At 40.4% G+C, this 19,940-nt stretch overlaps 1 long non-coding RNA gene across 2 annotated transcripts in view; it reads left to right on the top strand.

Moving 5' to 3' along the window:
• Positions 1–19,940, top strand: part of LOC123862529 (uncharacterized) — a 430,798-nt gene that overhangs the window by 2,404 nt on the left and 408,454 nt on the right. Inside the window, exon 2 of one of the 2 annotated variants that reach the window (XR_010413242.1) lies at positions 2,254–2,359. The exons of the other annotated variant lie outside the window; for it this stretch is intronic. This is a non-coding gene — a long non-coding RNA (uncharacterized LOC123862529). The remainder of the gene's footprint in view (positions 1–2,253; positions 2,360–19,940) is intronic. 2 annotated transcript variants of the gene reach the window in all.

The raw sequence follows: 19,940 nt of genomic DNA, 5'->3' as shown, positions 1-19,940 counted from the left end.
GAGTTTCCATAGTAACTTCTTTGTGGCAATTTAAATGTGTCCATTGTAGAAAAATAAATGAGAAAATGTCCCAATCACCCCTCTTCAGGAAAACACATTTTTCACTAAATGAGCTGACACTTTGAGTAAGGCCAAACCAACACAAGGTTTGAAAGCAAATGTACTCAGATGTGTGAGGCGCTGTTGTAGACTCTGGCTGCGTATCTTCTGTGGTTGGTTCCCTGATGTTTCCATGGGAGGATTTAATTCATGGTACACAGGTGTGGCAACCATGGGGAGGCACAGCCCAAATCTCTCTTTAAGAGAACCAGTTACAAGGAATGTGAATGGCTGACAGCTTCCAGTAGCCACTCCTCAGGGATCCACCACAGCATTGACATCAAGTCCACGCTCTCACTCCTAGGCAGTGAGTGAGCATGTTGGAGCCAGGCCATTTCTCCTCAGTGCAAGACTTCTGTACTAGGCAAGCATTGCCCTGGGCTCCCCATCTGCCTCTCCCAGAATTCCTCTGAGTTTCCTTGCAATCAGGGTGTCTTCCTACCCAATCTTCCTCCCTTCTCTCTCCCTTAACAGGTGTCAGAACTTCCTTGGAGTCTGAGGCTGTCCCCACTTACTCTTGTTCCCTCTTCCCTTTATTCTTCATAGGTGTTTCCCCCAGTTAATCTCTTACACTTCTAATTCCATCTTGGCTTCTGCTTCCTGCAGTAACCAAATTGACAGGACAGGCAAACAGTTCTACCTTGGTTTCAGTATTTGGTCCAATGAGTCCTGTTTCTGATCACACCTGACTGTTCCTCTCTAGAAGTTGAGATACTTTTCTAATCATATTATAAGAGTTGCCACAAAAGCCATACAGATTATATATTCCACAACCCCAGGGGCACCATTTCTATGGACTACCATGAACTGCCAGATAATTAGCCACAGAAAGGAAGTATAAAGTAGTGGTTAAAAAGAATAGATTCTGGAGACAAACCTAGGCTCAAACTCTGCATCTGCTGTTCAGTGGCTTGGGCATTTGGGATAAGTTAGTTAAACCAGTATAACACAGTGATTATGAACTGGACTCCAGAGCCAGATTGCCTAGGTTTGAATCTTAATTTTACCACTTACTAGCTGTGTGACCTTGGGGGAATTATTTGACACCTCTGTGATTCAGTTTTCTCATCATAATGGGGAATAATAGAAACCTATCATAAAGGCTTTTTCAGACAATTAAAAAAAGGTAATGTTTAAAAAAAAATCTAGAACAGTACCATATGCAATTGTCAACAAGTATTTAGTAAAATCCTATTATGTCCCGGGCATTGTGCTAGGTGGTGGATATACAATTGTAGATAAAATCAGCAGAGTATACAGCAAATAGATGTAGTAGACATAATAAACTCAAAGCAAAATGCTGAGGAACAAATGAAATAACATATACAACTTACTTTACACTGCGTCCTACATGTAGGAAGTGCTCACTAAATTCTACCTCATTATTATCAACTTGCTTTTCTTATGTGGATCTCAGCTTTTTCCTTATAAACTGAAGGGTTGTTCTATCAGAGTACCCTAAACCTAGCCATACATCAGAAATTCCCAGACATCTTTAAAAATTTCAGGGTTTTTTCGTCCTGCCCCAGGAGTTCCTGATTCACTGTTGTATTATTTTCTATTTTTTTGGTCACAAGTGACAGAAACTCAAAACTAGCTTAAGCAGGACACAGGAAACTGGGGAGTTCAGAGATAAAATTTGCCTCAGGAACTTAGCAAATACTGTCAGAACTCTCTTTCTGATGCTCATTTTCCTTTATTGCAAATAGGTTTCTCCTAGCTGGCAGGAAATAGGGCTACCACTCTGTGGAGAATGGGTTCCATTTTTTCAATTAGGCAACCAAGGGGGAAGAGACACTTTTGTCTTTCATCCACCGAGTCTAATAACACAGGGAAGGACTCTGACTGGCCCAGTTTGGATCACGTACCTATCATGGGACCAATCCTCTAGAGAGGTGTATATTATAGAATTGGTAGACCTAGGAGAACCACACGGAGTGGGGGCAAAAAAAGAGTGCTCTGAAGAAAGCCATGCCTTGGCAGACAAAAACAACAGTTATTTACAACCATAGGTCTAAGACATCTTTATTTTTAAAAAAATTTCTTAAATGATTTTGCCAGGGTTTGAGATGCCCTGAATTAGATGACACCACATCGTTTCTAAGTCTGACACCTTTTTTTTCTCTTTTTTTTTAATGTCTAAATTACACAAAGTTGAGTTGGGGAACAGCAAAAGAGAAAAAAAATACCACGGGCAATAATAGGAGAAAGAAGCAATGAAGAAAGAAGGGGTTAAGCAGATTGCAGCACTGTGTATCAGGTAAGCTGGTAGCAGGACACACCCTTGCTAACTCTCTGTTCTGCTCATAGCTGGGCTCTTCTTGCCTGAAATTCTGTCTCCTTTCAGGGCCGTCAGCAGGGCTCAGGTAGGCCTATTCAGAAAGCCTGGTAGGTGCTCCAAAGGGCTAACATATTTGCAGTCTTTCTGCAAGAACGTGCAGGTACTGGCAGGAGGTGTGATGGAGGTAGAAGTGCTCTTGGAATCACTTCCCTCCCCCCTGGGATTCTCTGTCTCTCTCTGTCTCTTGACCAGAGGTGAGCCCAGAATGGATGTACTGTTCTAGTGTCTAGGTCTCTGACAACTCTATGCACAGGAAGCCAAGGTATAGTCATTGAAGCAATGAAGCAGCTTGCGACTGTGGGAACTGATCCTGCATTGTCAAGTCACATTCAGGAGTGAGCGGTGTGGATATCAGAAAGGTTGTGCTGGCGGGTTTCTGAGGCAGAGTCTTTCTGGATAAGGTCAAGTGTCTTGGGAAGGTCCACAGGTGTCCAGAATTCACACAGAGGCTCTGCTGGTCCTTGAACTTCATCAGTTCATCAAAAGAATTGTGCTCTAGAGGAAGAGCTCACTGCAATAGACATCAAAGGAGTATGATGGACAGACCACTGCTTTTTTTTTTTTAAGATTTTATTTATTTATTTGTTTGTTTATTTATTTATTTATTTGTTTGTTTGTTTATTTATTTATTTATTTGAGAGAGGGAGAGGGAGCACACATGCATGCGAGCACAAGTAGGGGGAGGGGCAGAAAGGGAGGGAGAAGAACAAGGAAACGTCACTCTGAGCGTGGAGCCCTACATGGGGCTCAACCCCAGGGCCCCGAGATCATGACCTGAGCCAAAAACAGGAGTTGAACACTCAACTGACTGAGCCATCCAGGAGCCCTGACCACTGCTTTTTAATAAGCAAAATGAATGTGGCTATAAACTTGGGGGATCTGTTAGAACAAGGCATGTTTTCCTGGTGAGAAAGAGTCAGCATTCAACATTTGTTGGCCACCTGAGATGTGCAGTGGGGTTAAACAGATGACTAAAACCTGTTGTTACCCATACACCTTCTAGTCTAACATGGAAGATAGACATATAAACAAACAAAAACCATAGCAAGATATTTAAGGAGGCAGTATAATGTGGGGTAGAGGTCAGAGCACTGGCTGTGATATCAGCAGGATCTTGGTTCACATCATGTAGCTCTGGGACCTTGGCTAAATTACTTGACTTCTCAGGTCTTGGCTCCCTCATTGGGAAAATGGGGCTGATATGAGCCCCTGACTCATAGCACTTTTGTGAGGAATGTATGAGATGACACACTAAATTGCTTGACATGTAACAAGGACTCATTAAATAAGATCTATTATCATTGTTAAACTGTTTATATCCACAGATCATGGGTGATGTGACAGAGGGTGTTAGAACAGGTTCATTGAATCTTTCAATAAACTTATATTTGGACACTTGCCCCATTGCCAAGAATTATACTGTGATAAACAGACACAATCCTATTCTCGTGAATTTTGCAGTCTGAGGGAGGAGGTGGGTATAGAGCAAATAAACCTTCTCCAAATCTATCATTTCAAACTATGATGAAAGCTACAAGAAGAAAAGAATGGGCTACTATGAGACAATGTGGCAGTGGTATTTCATTCATATTTCATTCCCAAGAAAGTCCTCTCTGGAAAGTGACATTTAAGGTGAAGGTGGAAAGATAATTCTGAGTTAATGAGGTAGAGAGAGGAAGAGTATTCCAGATAGAAAGAACAGTGTGCACCAAGGCCCAAGGTAGGATAGAGCTTGGTATGTTCCAGGACATGAAAGAAGGCCCAGTGAGACTGGACGGTGATGGGAAGAATGATCAGAGATGAGCAGGGGAGGTGAGCAAGGACATACTACTTCTTTGCCTGCTCAATCCATTCTCCATCCTGCTCTGCCTTGTTGTGTGCCTCCTGACCTACCTCTGTGGACTCCATTACCTACATTCTCATGGCTTCTGGCTTCCAGTTGGGTTCCACCAGTGTTGTGAGGGTGGATCAGAAAATGGTGGAGAGATTGGTCCTGATACTTCTTTCTTTTTCCTTCTTGCTTCAGCAGCATGGTTCTGGGTGTAGCCTAGTCCCTCTTTGGCCACTGTAGGTGTCACTGGGAGACTTGTATGTCAGGTTAAGGACCTGGTCTTTTATATTTTTATTTGAAGTGCAGTGAGAAGCTACAAACATGCTATAGTTACTTTCTCATCACATCACTCTGTTACAGTTACAACCCATTTCTCATCTCCTCTTAGCAGGAAGGCTGTCTTCTTCACAAACACACTCCTCTTCATTACTTCTCAAGCCACAGTTAACCAATTCTTCCTTCTCAAAAATCCCTGCTCTCTTAGCTTTCAAGATCCCACAGTCTTCTTGTCTTTTCTATATTTCAGGCTCATCAGAAATCTTTTGTTCCTCTCCCCAGCTTGTAGATGGTGAGGGGCTCTCTAGAACTTACTTCTCTCTTTCTCCACTGCCAGTGTCAGCCATAATCATCTCTCATATGAGCTAAATGTTTCCTAATTTGTTCCTCCATGATCTTTTCAAATCATAAATTGAATGTTTATGTTACTATTTGCACAAAATACTTCAATGGCTTTTCATGGCATTTAGAATCTAAACTTAACCTATCAGAGGTTCATCCCTGGTCCAAACTGCTATTATCCTGGAGGAAGTCTGATACTTTCACCCTCATGTGGGTTACAACTCAAGGTCAGTTCTGGGAAAAAAGGGTGGTGGTGGCCATGGGCCCAGCAAGTACCCCTAAAGTCTGTCATTGGCAGCGTGGCAGTACTTTTTTTTAACATTTAAAAATATATGTATATTCTAGCCAGTGCTTCCCAAGGATAGGTCTTTGTGGTATTGAGTGGATTATTGTAGCATCTTGGACTTTCCGTTTAGATCTGGAAGTTACTATGGTTTGGTTCACAGTTTGTTTATAAACCCTTCCTTGAGGTGAGGTTACTTCTACTCTTATTCTTGATGTGTTGATTTGACTAGTTTCAGAACATACTCTTTTCTTTTTCTTCTTTTTAATGCTAAAAATATCTATTCTGCTGACACCTCATTATAGAAAAGAAGTGTCGTGAGTGGTCTCCAACTGTGGAAGCTGATTTCCTGTGTGTTAGCAGTTTTTATGGTTTATGGTGAGTGGTATCTAAACACAGTTCTTATTGGACAGGTATAACATTAGAATTTCCCCATCTTTGATAATGCACCCTGAAGAGTGGTGGAGCACTGACCTGGCCTGGGAAGCCTAAGACCTGACAGACCCAAACACCTACTGTGAGGGGAGGGAGTGGAAAAAAGATAGCAAGTATTATTATCTTTTTAAGATACAGAATCACTGGGGCGCCTGGGTGGCTCATTTGGTTAAACATCTGCCTTCAGCTCAGGTCATGATCCCAGGGTCCTGGGATCAAGTCCTCTATCGTCCACCCTGCTCAGTGTGGAGTTGGCTTCTCCCTCTGTCTCCTCTACCCCCACCCCCCCGGCTTGTACTCTCTTCTCTTACTCACTCTCTTTCTCTAATAAATAAATAAAATCTTAAAAAAAAAAGGATACAGATTCATTTTCTTTCTTCCAATTTTTTTCTTTGAAATTTTTTATTAGTTTTTTTAAAATACAAAAGTAAAATATGGGGCACCTGGGTGGCTCAGTTGGTTAAACGATTGCCTTCGGCTCAGGTAATGATCCTGGAGTCCCTGGATCAAGTCCCGCATTGGGCTCTCTGCTCGGCAGGGAGCCTGCTTCTCCCTCTGACCCTCCCCCCTCTCATGTGCTCTCTCTCTCTCTCTCTCATTCTCTCTGTCTCAAATAAATAAATAAAATCTTTAAAAAAAAAAAAAAGAAGTAAAATATGTTCATACATCCTCATGTATCTATCCCTCGACCTAGCAATTCAACTCCTAAGTAATTATCCAAGAGAAATGGAAATTATGTCAAAATTCTCATATAGAAATGTTCATAGCTGCTTTATTCACAATAACCAAACTCTAGAAACAATCCAAGTGCCCCTTGATAGGATATGGACAAACAAGTTGTGATGCATCATTTGAATGGAACAAAATTTAGTGATAGAAGGGAATGAACTGTGAATGTATACAGCAACCTGGACAAATCTCACAGACATGATAGCAAATGAAAGAAGCCAGACACAAAAAGTTATGACTCCATTTATATAAAATTCTAGAACAGGAAGAATTAATCAAAGGTGAAATAAATGAGAGCTATTGTTGTTTGAGGTGGAAGGAGGGGTGGGACCAGGAGAATTAAAAATAAAATTATAAGCACTCATTTCAACAAGTGAAACAATCCAAAAATGTATAAGGAAAAGTTAATCCTTTCCCATTTAGTTTCACCCCATGATGCTAATCCTGTTAAAAGCTTGATATGTACTTTTTCACACTCTCTCCATGTTTATAAATACAAACAGAAATACATGTGCATGTGCAGGTTTTGCTTTAGGATCATGCTATACACGGTGCTTGCTTTTTAAAATACCTACTTGAGGGGTGCCTGAGTGGCTCAGTAAGTTGGGCATCCAACTCCTGGTTTCCACTCAGGTCATGATCTTGGGGTCATGGGATTGAGCCCCATGTCGGGCTCTGCACTCAGCGGAGTGATGGAGAGTCTGCTTGAGATTCTCTCTCCCCCTCCTCCCCTCTCCCTGCTCTCTCTCTCTCAAATAAATAAATCTTTAAAAAAATAAAGTAAAATAAAATACTTGCTTGATAATACATCATAGATATCCCTCCAGCTCAAAAAATATAGATGTAACTCATTCTTTTAAATACCGGCGTAATTCCTTAATATGAAGGCACCATAATTTATTGAGTCATTTGCTTAGTGATGCGTAGTTAGGTTGTTTCTATTTTTTGTTTTTGCCACTGTAAACAATGTTATAATAAAGTATATCTTTGTACATCTATCTTTACATATGGTGTTTAGATCTCAAAAATGGGAACAGGGAAGGATAAGTGTTTTTTATTTAATTGGATATTGGCAGATTGCATACCAAAGAGATTACAGCAGTTCTCACTCTCACAAGCAACATATTGAAAAGCCTATTTTGTCACGTCCTCACTACCACTAGATGTTATTGTTTGAATTTTTGCCAATTGGATTGATAAAAATATGTTGCCTCTGTTGCCTTAATTTCAAAGTAGTTCTAACCAAGGTAAACCTATGCTTTCATACCTTGTATAAAAGAGTCTTTTAACATCTCTCCCATTTTTCAGTCCTGTTCTTGGTCAGTATGGTTCACATACCTCAAAATGGCACTTTCAAGTATATTGGGAGATAGAAGGCAGGCTTGGCCAAAGAGGGAGCTAGTCCCATTGTTAGTTTGTTTTTCAACTTAAAATATTCAGCCTAATGGGAAGAATTTCCTTATTCTATCATCCTTTGTCACAGCATCCTGCTTATTTTCATCCTGGTACCAACAAGAATCTGTGATTGTCTATTTACTTATTCTCTTGTATTAGGCAGGGTCACAGAACTTAGAACAGAAAACAGAACTCAACTCAAAAGGGTTTAATTGAAGAGAGTGAAGCAAATAGACTATTTATGGATGCAAGGTCAGGGTTAGGGGTATTAATAAGGATGTCGAAGCACTTGGAAGTAGCACTGTGAGGAGCCATTACCATCAGTTTCAATTATTTATTGCTGTGTAACAAACTGCCCCACAACTTAGTGTCTAAAAAAACAACCACCATTTGTTTGCTCACAATTCTTCAGTTTGAGCAGGGCTTGGTGGAAATGGCTTATCCATAACCACTCTGCACTTGGTGGAGTTCTCTAGAGCAACTCAACTGGTGCTGGGTGAGGATCCAGGATGGGTTTACTTACATATCTGGTGCCACTGCTGGGGTGGTTGGAATGGCAAGGGGAGAGCTAGGCTTGTCTCTCTTTCCATGTGGTCTCTCATTTAATAAGTTAGCCTGAGCTGTTAATAGGTGGCTGGATCCCAAGAAAGTCAGAGTGAAAGCTGCCAGGCCTTTTAAACACTTGTCACAGAACGGACCAAGCATTCCATTTACCACATTCTACTGGTCAAAGCAAGTCATAAGGCAAATCCAGCTTCAAGGGGAGGTGAAATAGATATCACCTTTTAAGGGGAGGAGCATCATGTTCATATAGAGTTGAGATGAATCTTTAGTAGCCATCTTTTTTTTTTTAAAAAGATTTATTTATTTATTTATTTGATAGAGAGAGAGGGAGAGCTTGTATTCATGAATGGGGGGAGGGGCAGAGGAGAGAGGGAGAGAGAGAATCCCAAGCAGTATCCCTCACCACCCTGAGATCATGACCTGAGATGAAATCAAGAATTGGATGCTTCACCAACTAAGCCAACCGGGCATCCCTATAGCCATCTTTGCAGATAATCTACTGCATATGCTTCAGTACAAAAAGACAAAAGGAAATATAGAGTTTCCAATGAGATCTGGCACTGTGGAGGAAGGTCTGTCCTACAGGAGATGTAGTGATTGAAATCTATTGCCAGAACTGTGGGGCTGAGGCAGAGGGAGAAGGGCAGAAGCAGTACCCTGATCTTTTTCTTCCTGCTTCTGATTTCCTTCCAGTATAAGGCAGCCTGGTTGATATAATTCAGGGATCAACCCCACCTCTCCAGAAGGCAAAGCAGCTCAGATAAGGCCACTGAATGGATTGGGAATGGATTGGGAATGGATTGGGCCATTGAAGAAGAACAAGCATATTTTTTTATTATCTGTTTCTCACATTAGTTAAGTTTCATCAAGGGAGGGGAGCATCCATCCTGATCATAGTTGATTCCCTGGAGCTAACAAGTATCTGTCACTTCCTAGATACTCAATGAAATGTTTTGAAATGACTTGAGTTTAGTTATCTGAGGAGGAGTCATAACCTTGACCTTCCTTCTTTCTGATACTGCAGAAGAAACACCTAAATGATGGCAAGATGGAGATTAAATGACAAATGAGACCAGCTTGATCCTAAGGCCACAGTTTCACTCTGGGGCTAGTCATGGTATAAAATGTGAATGCCAGTTCCCTAAAGTCTGACATGGAGTGCTACTAGAATATATTTAGAGTTATAACACCCAATCTGATCTCCCTGGTGATTGTCTGAGCATTGTGCTTTTCTCCTTTGGCTCCCCGTGATGGACTTAAGTGCCCTAAACTAAGTGATTTGTTTTCTTTAATGTAGTACTATGAGAAGCCACAGTTATGCTTTTAAAAAAATTGACATGTAATTCACATACTATGTATCCATTCTTTTAAAATGTGAATTCAAATTCAGTGATTTTTCGTATATTCACAAGGTATGCACTTATCTAATTTCAGAATGTTATCATCAGTGCCATCCCCCCCACCCCAAACTCATATTCATTAGCACTTACTTACCTTCCCCCCTTCCTTCCAGCCCCTGGCAACCACTAATGTACTTTTTGTCTCATTATGTATCCATAATGTATGGATTTGCCTATGGTGGACATTTAATATAAATGGAATCATACGATATGTGATCTTTCATTTCTGGCTTCTTATGCTAAGCATAATGTTTTCAAGGTTCATCCATTTGTAGCATATATCAGTCCTTCATTTCCCTCTCTCTATTTTTTAAGATTTATTTATTTATTTTAGAGGGAGAGAGTGTGTGTTCAGGGGAGGGGCAGAGAAAGAAGGAGAGAATTTCAAGCAGACTCCCTGCTGAGTGTGGAGCCGGCTGCAGGGCTTAATCTCATGATCCAGAGATCATAACCTGAGCCAAAACCAAGAGTTGGATGCTTAACCGACTGAGCCACCTAGGCTCCCCCATTTCTCTTTTATGGCTGAATATTATTCCATTGTATGGATATACCATATTTTGTTTATCCATGCATCAATTGATGTACTTTCTTTCTACCTTTTGGCTACTTTGAGTAATGTTGCTATGAACATTTGTGTACAAACTTCTGTGTGGACATATGTTTTTAATTCTCTTGAGTATATACTTAGGAGTGGAATTATGGGGTCATATGGCAAGGCTATGTTTAACTTTTAGAGGAACTGCCAGAGTGCTTTCCAAAGTGGTTGCACCATTTTACACGCCTCCCAGCAATGTATGAGGGTTCAAATTTCTTCATATCCTTGTTAGCACTTGATTACAGCCATTCTAGTATGTGTGTAGTAGTATCTCATTGTGGTTTTGATTTGTGTTTCCCTGATGGCTACTGATGTTGAGCATCTTTTTATGTGCTTATATGCCATTTGTATATCTTCTTTGGAGAATTATCTATTGAGGTCATTTGTCCATATTTTAACTGAATTGTCTTTTTATTGTTGAGTTGTAAGAGTTCTTTATATATTCTGGATATAAGTCCCTTATCAGGTAAGTGATTTCCAAGTATTTTCTCTATTCTGTGGGTTATCTTTCACTTTTTTGATAGTGTCCTTTGAAGCACAGAAAATTTTTAATTTGATGCAGTCCAATTTATCAATTTTTTCTTCAGTTACTTGTGGTTTTGGTGTTATATCTAAGTTAATAATAATGACTAGAATTACTGCTGCCTCCTGGCTTACATGAAGAACTTTTGTCTCCTTCTGTTTGAGCACTTTTGTTTCAGAGATCATTCCAGGATCTCAAACTTGTATTCTTGATTAACAGAACACTGAGCCCACCAAGTGAGGTGGCAGAGGGAGGGTGATGGTGTAAATCCCAATTTAAGAGTTCAAGTCCAAAGGCCTGAAATCCTTGAGTACAGATGGCCAAGGGCAGGATAAAACAGATATCACAACTCACAAGGAGATTAAATTTGCTCTTCCTCTACCTTTTTATTTTTGGGGGCCCTCAATGGATTGGATAGTGCCCACTCACATTGAGAAGGGCCATCTGTTTTACTTAGTTCACCAATTCAAATGCTAATCTCTCCTAGAAACACCCTCACAGACATACCCAGAAATAGTGTTTTACCAGCTATCTAGGCATCCCTTAGCCCAGTCTGGTTGACACATAAAATTAACTATCACAGGGATTAAATGAGTTTAAAAAGATGCCTGTAAAAATGTACGTTAGGGGGAATAACTGTAAAATACAGATAAAAAGAAGGCAAACGTCAATGCTTTGGCAAGAGTTGGACGAGGTTGTCAGAAAACAAGCTTTGCTCTGTGATTAGCTGGGTGACCTTGCTCAATCACTTAAACTTACAAGTCTCAATTTCCTGGTATATTAAATGTAGGTAATCTTGCCAAATCTAAAGACCTTTCTGTGTTATTATGAGATTGAAATGATGTAGTAGGTATAAAAGTGCTTTGGAGAACTTAACTTGTTATTCTGGGCATTGGGAATAATTCATAGAGACTTGCTTGCTTTCATTCTAAAAACTGACTTTGAATTGTTTAGAGTACCGATTTATCCCTTTGCTTGGGGCCAGCCTCAAGTAATGTTTACCAAAATGAAACATTAACATGAGATTTCTCACCACTTAACTGGGTGAGGGCCAGGCCCTGGTACTTGGCTCAAAGAAAGTAGTTATATATGGTGCTTAATAAGAGCCAGACCCTCAGGGAACTCTGTGAATGCTTTTGGTGCTAGGGTGAAATGTGACCAAAGACTATCAACCACCGTCTTTTATTGGTTACTTAGAACGTAGAGGAATTGTGTTTAAAAAAATAAAAAATAAAAAAGACAGCCTTATTGACATTGTGGTGGAGCTGGAAGACCTAAGCTTTTGGACCCTCGCCCGCTCACCTCCCATCTATCTCAGGCATTTATGCAGAGGAAGTTGGTTTGCCCAGAGGTGTCCAATTTGAAGGGACGGGACAGTGAAACAAACAAACCACAGTAACGTAAAGCACTGACTTCATTGTTGAGAAAGACACATTTACAAATTATGAAGTATTTAGGGATGATATTGTCTATCCCTATGGGTTGTTTTAGACTTAATTGCTTCTGACAGTTAATCTTTGGAAGATACAAGTGGATACAACAGTTATTGACAGGTTAAGATAGAATAAGATCTTTAATTGTCACCTATTATGTCACAGAGACACCAAAGAGGACAAGACACCTGGAATACCAACAATTCCCTCCTCCACCACCCCACCCCTGACAAATTTCTGAGTGTTATTCTAGACTGACTGAGTAATTCAGACTTTGAGATATTTCACCTCTGGTGAACACATCACCTGGTTGGGGAAGAGGGATGGCCCTGGGGCAGGAGCAGTCCCAATGAAGAAAGGTGAAAGTTTCCAGAGTGAGGTAGAGAGGAAGGGGATGCTCCCATATGAGAATATGAAGATCCAGAAATAAGATTAGGATCTGGGGGCTTCCAAAAAGTAATCTCTCTTTATGAAGGGTTTAACCTCTTAGGTGCTTTTTCCTTTAACTACAAAAAGTCATACTTAGTATCTATAGTTTTATACAATTTCTCTCATACTCTCTAATTTCCTTTTGCTTCTTCTAACCCTTTAGTAAAGTTTGATACACAGCTACGTATCAACTGTGCCTCAATTTTCTTTCTTTCTTTTTTTTTTAAAGATTTTATTTATTCATTTGAGAGAGAAAGAGTGAGTGAGAGAGCACGAGCGGTGGGGGGGTGTGGGGGCAGGGGAAGAGGGAGAGGGAGAAGCAGGCTCCGCATTGAGCAGGGAACCCAAAGCAGGGCTCAATCCCAGGACCCCGGGATCATGATCTGAGCTGAAGGCAGACGCTTAACCAACTGAACCACCCAGGAGTCCCTCAATTTTCTTATTGTAAAATAATCCTCACCACATAAGTGAGGATTAAATGAATCAGTACATGTTAATTAATGTGCTAATTAATGTGAGTTAGATTAGGACACCTGGCAGTGCCTAGCGCATAAAAGTGCTCAGTATATGATCACTGTTGTTGTGACTGTTATTGCCACACCTTCTCCTCCTCTTCCTCTTCTCAAGGCCTTTCAAACATCAAGGGGGGCCAGGGCCACTTTCATTTTTTGAGGCAACTAGTAATATTAAAAGATAAGGAAATTACAAAATATGATTGCAAAATACTGTGGTATGCTTTAAACATTTACATATAACAAATTAATGCTTTGCAACACACACAAAAATACAAGCAATAAAACTATGCCCTTCACGGGGTAATTACATAGTACATAAATTGCACACTCTGGACACTACACTATAGCTCAGGAATTAGGATGCAAGCCTCAAGCTGCAAGGCGAGCGTCAATATCTTCCAGTCCTGCCAGCCTATCTTCCTATCTTTATATATAACCTCATTTGGAAATAACTTTAAAGGCAAATTTTAGTCCCCTCCTGAATGGGAGACCAGACCAAAAGACTTTTTTCATCCCTCTATCCCAATCCTCTGGGCTCTAGGTAGATTCATAAAGGGAAGTAAGGGCCCTTCTCCCCAGACCTCATCCCACCACCTTTGCAGAGAGAGGAGTGGCCAGGGAACAAACGGCTTGAAGGAGCAGTGTCAGGAAGGTGATTCCAAAAGGGACAAATCACTATTGCCTACCTCAGCTCTTTTACTAATATTCAGAGGGAGGTAAAAATCTCGGGGGAGAGAGAAGCTGACATTCCAGTGCCCGAGTAATACCTGGTAGTATACTATGGCAGGCAAGCCAGGCTTCAGCTTCATGCGCTGAGCCTTTTTTTAGTTTTTATTTAAATTCTAGTTAGTTAACATACAATGTAGTATTAGTTTCGGTGTACAATAGAGTGATTCAGCACTTCCATACATCACCTGGTGCTCATCACAACAAGTGCCCTCCTTAATCCCCATTAGCCTATTTTACCCCCCACCTCCCATTTTATTTTTATTTATTTATTATTTTTTAAAAGATTTTATTTATTTCTTGGACAGAGAGAGACATAGTGAGAGCAGGAACACAAGCGGGGGGAGTGGTAGAGGGAGAAGCAGGCTTCCCGTGGAGCAGGGAGCCTGATTTGGGACTCGATCCCAGGACCCTGGGACCATGACCTGAGCCAAAGGCAGATGCTTAACAACTGAGCCACCCAGGTGCCCCGATCCCACCTCCCATTTTAATCAGTCACTATAGTTACTATTCTTTTTGATGTTCAGATTATCCCAACTTTGGCCAGGGGGAGCTTTTTCCTCTATGGTTCCTGAGTCCATTTGACTTCATACTAGGCTTTTTTTGTGTGTGTGCTGCTTCCTTGCTTTTTATTATGACAAGATATCCAGGCTGCCTTTTATATTTCCTGCCCCAACCTAGAGGCAGCCATTTCTCCAAGGAAATGATATTTAGAGGCCACAATCTGAAGATGAGAAGTGCTCATTACTATTGGGTTTATTGTTTCTAGGCCTTTGTAATGGAAAGAGCTTGGAAATACTTTTTGTTTATTTTAAAGAAAAAAGGTATTATGAGTTCATAATAATTCAAAATTTATTACTACAGGGTATTACTTCTTTGTTTTTTTTTTTTTTAAGATTTTATTATTTATTTATTTGAGGGAGGGAGGGAGAGAGAGAGAGAGAAAGCACAGTACGGGGAACAGCTGAGGGAGAGGAAGAAGCAGACTTCCCGCTGAGCAGGGAGCCCTAAGTGGGGCTCAATCCCAGGACCCTGAGATCATGACCTGAGCTGAAGGCAGACACTTAACTGACTGAGCCACCCAGGCGCCCCTAACTTCTTTGGTTTATATATTTGATTTTCTTTTCTCCTATTCTGAAAATCTTGGTTCCTATCAACATTAACAGTTACATATTTGCTTTATTCTACCATGACCATAATAGTTTCAGAATAATAATTGCAATAATATTGCTAAAGAATATGATTACTAAAAATAGTTTAAGGTATTTTTTTGTAGTTCTTTTTCCCTACTAGGTATATATAGTCAAATTACTCTGTTTTAAAGTCATGTGAAATAATTTTTTTCAAAATACTGTTAGCTTGGGCGCCTGGGTGGCTCAGTCGTTAAGCGTCTGCCTTCGGCTCAGGTCATGATCCCAGGGTCCTGGGATCGAGTCCCGCATCGGGCTCCCTGCTTGGCAGGAAGCCTGCTTCTCCCTCTCCCACTCCCCCTGCTTGTGTTCCTGCTCTCGCTATCTCTCTGTTAAATAAATAAATAAAATCTTTAAAAAAAAACAAAAACAAAATACTGTTAGCTTTTGTTTTATTTTGTTTCCGTTTCTTTGGGAGTATTTTATTTTTGTTAGTTAATCATTTGAATATTTATGTGGTTCAAAGTCAAATCTACAAAACAAATTATGTTCAGAGGTCTAATTTCTCACTTTATCCCCTCTACCCTGTTCTTCCCTCCCCAATAGGTAACAATCTGTTTGAAATGTATATAAGCATTCCATATAGATATAATTTATGTGTAAGTGTGTATGTGTTTAAACAGGAGTTTACTAAATAACTTTTCTCTGCTTTCTTACTTGTTGTTATACCTTGGAGATCACTTCATAGCGTTTTCGCAGCTTAGAGAACTCCACTGCAGGCACGTACCAGTATTTATGCAGCCAGATCCTTACTGCTGAACATTCAGGTTGTTTCCAGTTTTTTGCTATTCCAAATAATGCCAGTTTATACTTGGCAAAGTATGGATACAACTTTTCATATTTTGTATGTGTTATTTTGAGATAGATACTTGAAAGTGGGATTTCTGGGTCAAAAAGAAAATGAAAACTTTCAAGATGTTGCTAATTCTCCTCTATACAGATTGTACCATTTTGCCTTCCCATTATCAAGGAATGAAAGGATCTGTTTCCCCAAATTATCATTACAGAATACGTAGTCAATCTTTTGGATTATTTTTGCCAAATAGGTGGCAAAAGGTGAGAAACTGTATCTCAGCATTGTTTTAATTCACATTTCTCTCACTCTCAGCAAGATGGAACATCTTTTTGTAATGTTTGAGTCATCTGCGTTTCTTTTTTTTATAAAAGGACAGTTCTTTCTGGCTCCTCCCTTTCCATGATCTCCAGTCCTTTCCGGGTCCCCGGTGCTTCCTGGTTTGGTCTTCAGGCCTTTAGGTACAACACTCAGCGCTGGACTTCCTGCAGCTGCACCCATGTCAGGGGCCATGTAGTGGGAGGACAGTGAGAGAGAAAGGAAGCGATAGGTATTCTCCCCACTTCCTTGGGACCACAGCCCCTCTGATCAGAGAGGAAGGCTCCCCTCCTCAGAATGTTAGGCCTCTGCAGGCCCTGGCTGCTTTTACTGCCACGGTTGTTTTTGTTGTTGCCACCATGGGATGACCTGGGGGCTGGCGCAGGAGAGGACAGAGAAGAGAACAACTCCAGACAATTTTTCCATCTCCTTTTGCCTTAGGAGCTCCCCTTCCCTCTCCTGAGGACAGAGCTACAGGGCTTCTTCTGGACCTCTATTTTTCTGTGCCTAGTGCCCAGCTCCAGATAGCACAATGTCTCGAAACCAGGTTGGGACACCAGGAAAGAAAAAAGGAAATTCATAGCTGGCTTGGTGGTACCTCACCTTCTGGTCTTCTTCAATTCGGCTTCTGTTTAAATTAAGAAAACACCGTGCTTTCTAGCCACGTTGAGTGGGAGGGTGAGATAGGATGGAATGCACTTACTCCATCTTACCTGAAACTGGAACCCCTGCCTCAGGGATTTTGCACTTATTTCCTTCTCCGCATGACATGCCGTTCATCTAGATCTTTAGTTGACTAACACCTACTTGTATTTCAGGTTATACCACGAATGTCACCTGCTCAGAGAAGCCTTTGCTGACCACTCTCTCTCATGTAGCCTCTACCAATCCCAGACACTCTTTGCCACATTAATCTATTATATCATCTTCATAACATTTATTACAACCTGAAATTCTCTTCTTTATATGTTTATTTGCTTCTTGTCTGTTTCTTTCCTTACTCTGGGAATGCTTGACCTATCTTGCTAATTTCTCACGTGCCTTTAGGACACTGACATGTAGAAAATACTCGAATGGTGTTGAACAAAGGAATGCAAAGGAATTAAACAGCATTTGGGTAAAATGATATTTGTTGGCTGATGGTCTGAAGGAAGTAATATCATTAGGCTAAGACCACAGACACGGGGCAGTGGCCATGTGGTGTAGGAGTGGGAATCAGGATTGTGGCCCTCGTCCTGGCTCTACTATGGACTTGCTCTGCCATTCTGGAAAAGTCACTTCATCCCTTTAGGCCTTAATTTTCTCATCTGAGAAATATTAGGATGAGATCTGTTGAACACAAAAGTCCTTCCAACTTTAGCATTTAAGGATTCTCATTTACATCAACAGTATGCCCTTGAAGTTGCATGATCAGGGTACCTGTGTGGCTCAGTTGGTTGGGCATCTGCCTTCAGCTCAGGTTGTGATCACAGGGTCTTGGGATTGAATCCCATATCCTGCTCCCTGCTCAGCGGGGAGTCTGCTTCCTCCTCTACCCCTCGCCCCTGCTCATGATCTCTCTCTCTCTCTTTGTAATAAATACATTTTTAAAAATCTTAAAAAAAATAAAGTTACATGATCAAATAAATAAAGTTACGTGATCCAAGAGGATCAGTTATACTGGAAGAGCCCATCTCTCTGCAATACAAACTCTTCCTTTGGCAGGAAAGTGAATGAGATAATTATAGGGAAAAAAGTCTCCTTAAGTTCTGACACTGTAATGACCTGCTTGCTTCTGGCAGTATATATCTCTTTTAACAATGACTTTTTTTTCAGGTGCCTGGGTAGCTCAGTCACTGGGAGTCTGCCTTCAGCTCAGGTCATGATCCCAGGGTCCTGGGATCAAGCCCTGCATAGGGCTGCCTGCTCCCTGCTCCGCAGGAAGCCTGCTTCTCCCTCTCCTACCCGCCCCCCTGCTTGTGTTCCCTCTCTCACTGCATCTTTCTCTGTCAAAAAATAAATAAAATCTTTTTTTTTAAAAAAAAGATGGCTTTTTTCCCTACAATTTCATGTATAATACCTAGTCTTTTTTTTTATTAAAGATTTTATTTATTTATTAGAGAGAGAGAGAGAATGAGAATGAGTGGGGGAGGGAGGGGCAGAGGGAAAGGGAGAAGCAGACTCCCTACTGAGCAGGGAGCCCAATTCGGGCCTGGATCCTAGGACCCTGGGATCATGACCTGAGTGAAAGACATGACCCAACTGAAGGCAGATGCTTAACTGACTGAACCACCCAGGTGCCCTCACGTATCATATCTATTCTTAATAGAGGCCCCACTCCTCTACTACAGTGTCGTTTTGACTTTGGGATTGCTGGGTGTTTCATTATCCAGATTCCTACCCTCCCCCCACTCCCTCCCCACACAGCAGACAAAAAAAGAGGGGGTTTCCTGAAACTTTTGACACTATCAACTTGTCTCCTCCCTAAACATTTCCCCAGCACTGACCCTCAAGTCTGGGGAATCATGTTAAATCTTAGTAGAATCATGCCTCTCCCTCCTACTGTAATTAAGTGTGGACACAGAGATCGTATTATTTTTAGCTTTCAGCAGACATCATGGGCCTTTCCAATTTGGCTTAAGTATTTTGGTTTTCCTCAAGTTCCTTGGGAGAAGGGCTTTGAGAGACCTCAGGCCAGACCCAAACATGCTGAGGCCCTAGAAGTCCGTACCAGGAATGTGGTTGTATGTAAACGACATGCTTTGCTTTTTATATTTCTCTGTAGTGTTGGTTTGTGAATCATATTCAAGTTATCTGCCACAATGGAATGAATAGCTTTTTCAGAGAAGTCAGGAAAGAGGGCCTATGTTCTTCCCATCTCTAGTTTCCCTTATGTTTTCATCTGTTTACCAGGCCTTAATATTCATGCAGCTACAAAACATTTGCTATGTTCTAGATACTATCTTACCCAAAGGATGAATCTACATGCAAGGAGAGATTTTATTTTCCTTCACAAATATTTTGACCTTTGACTTCTATTCAGTTCTTCCATCACTGCATCTCTGAATCTCTGATGACCTGTGGTTTCCTTAACATAAAGCTAATAAAATTGTCATTCATAGTATTTTTAAATGACCTGTATAATTATCAGATAGTCTAGTTGCTGGGCTGTGGGGTATAATTCAATTTTGCTGTTATGAAGTTTTAAAGTAAGAACATTTATGGACTGTATGTACTGTTTGGAGAGAGTTATTTTTCATTATTTGTGTGAGCCCACATTGGAGAGTTATGCAGAAATTCAAAAATGAAGTGCATAATCATTACATTTTAAGTTCAGAGATGTTCATTACTGTGTTATGTATCATACAAAATATTGGATACGATTTTTTTGTCTGCCACTAGAGAGTTGATTACATAAAGAAGAAGAGAATTAAGTGCAGCATTACAATTGTTTTAGAATTGTAATAATATTGGAATGTGTTTATGATATATTATTAAATAAAGTAATTAGGTTATAGCAGCATGTGACCTGATTTTATTTTTTAAATTGTAATACTTATATAAAAAGTACAAAAAATATGTTGAAAATGTAAAAACTATGTTAAAATTATTTACATGTAAATAAATTGTAAGTAAATATATTTACCAATATAGTATATATACATGTATGTATGCACAAATGTGTATATAAATATGTATATATATATACACACATACACACATATATTTACTAAGCTGAAGGAA

Source organism: Mirounga angustirostris, unplaced genomic scaffold (genome assembly GCF_029215605.1).
Source record: "Mirounga angustirostris isolate CCGP_5_RB_7025 unplaced genomic scaffold, mMirAng1.0.hap1 SCAF_7, whole genome shotgun sequence".
NCBI lineage: Eukaryota > Metazoa > Chordata > Mammalia > Carnivora > Phocidae > Mirounga > Mirounga angustirostris.
This window is presented reverse-complemented; position numbering and strand designations above follow the sequence as displayed.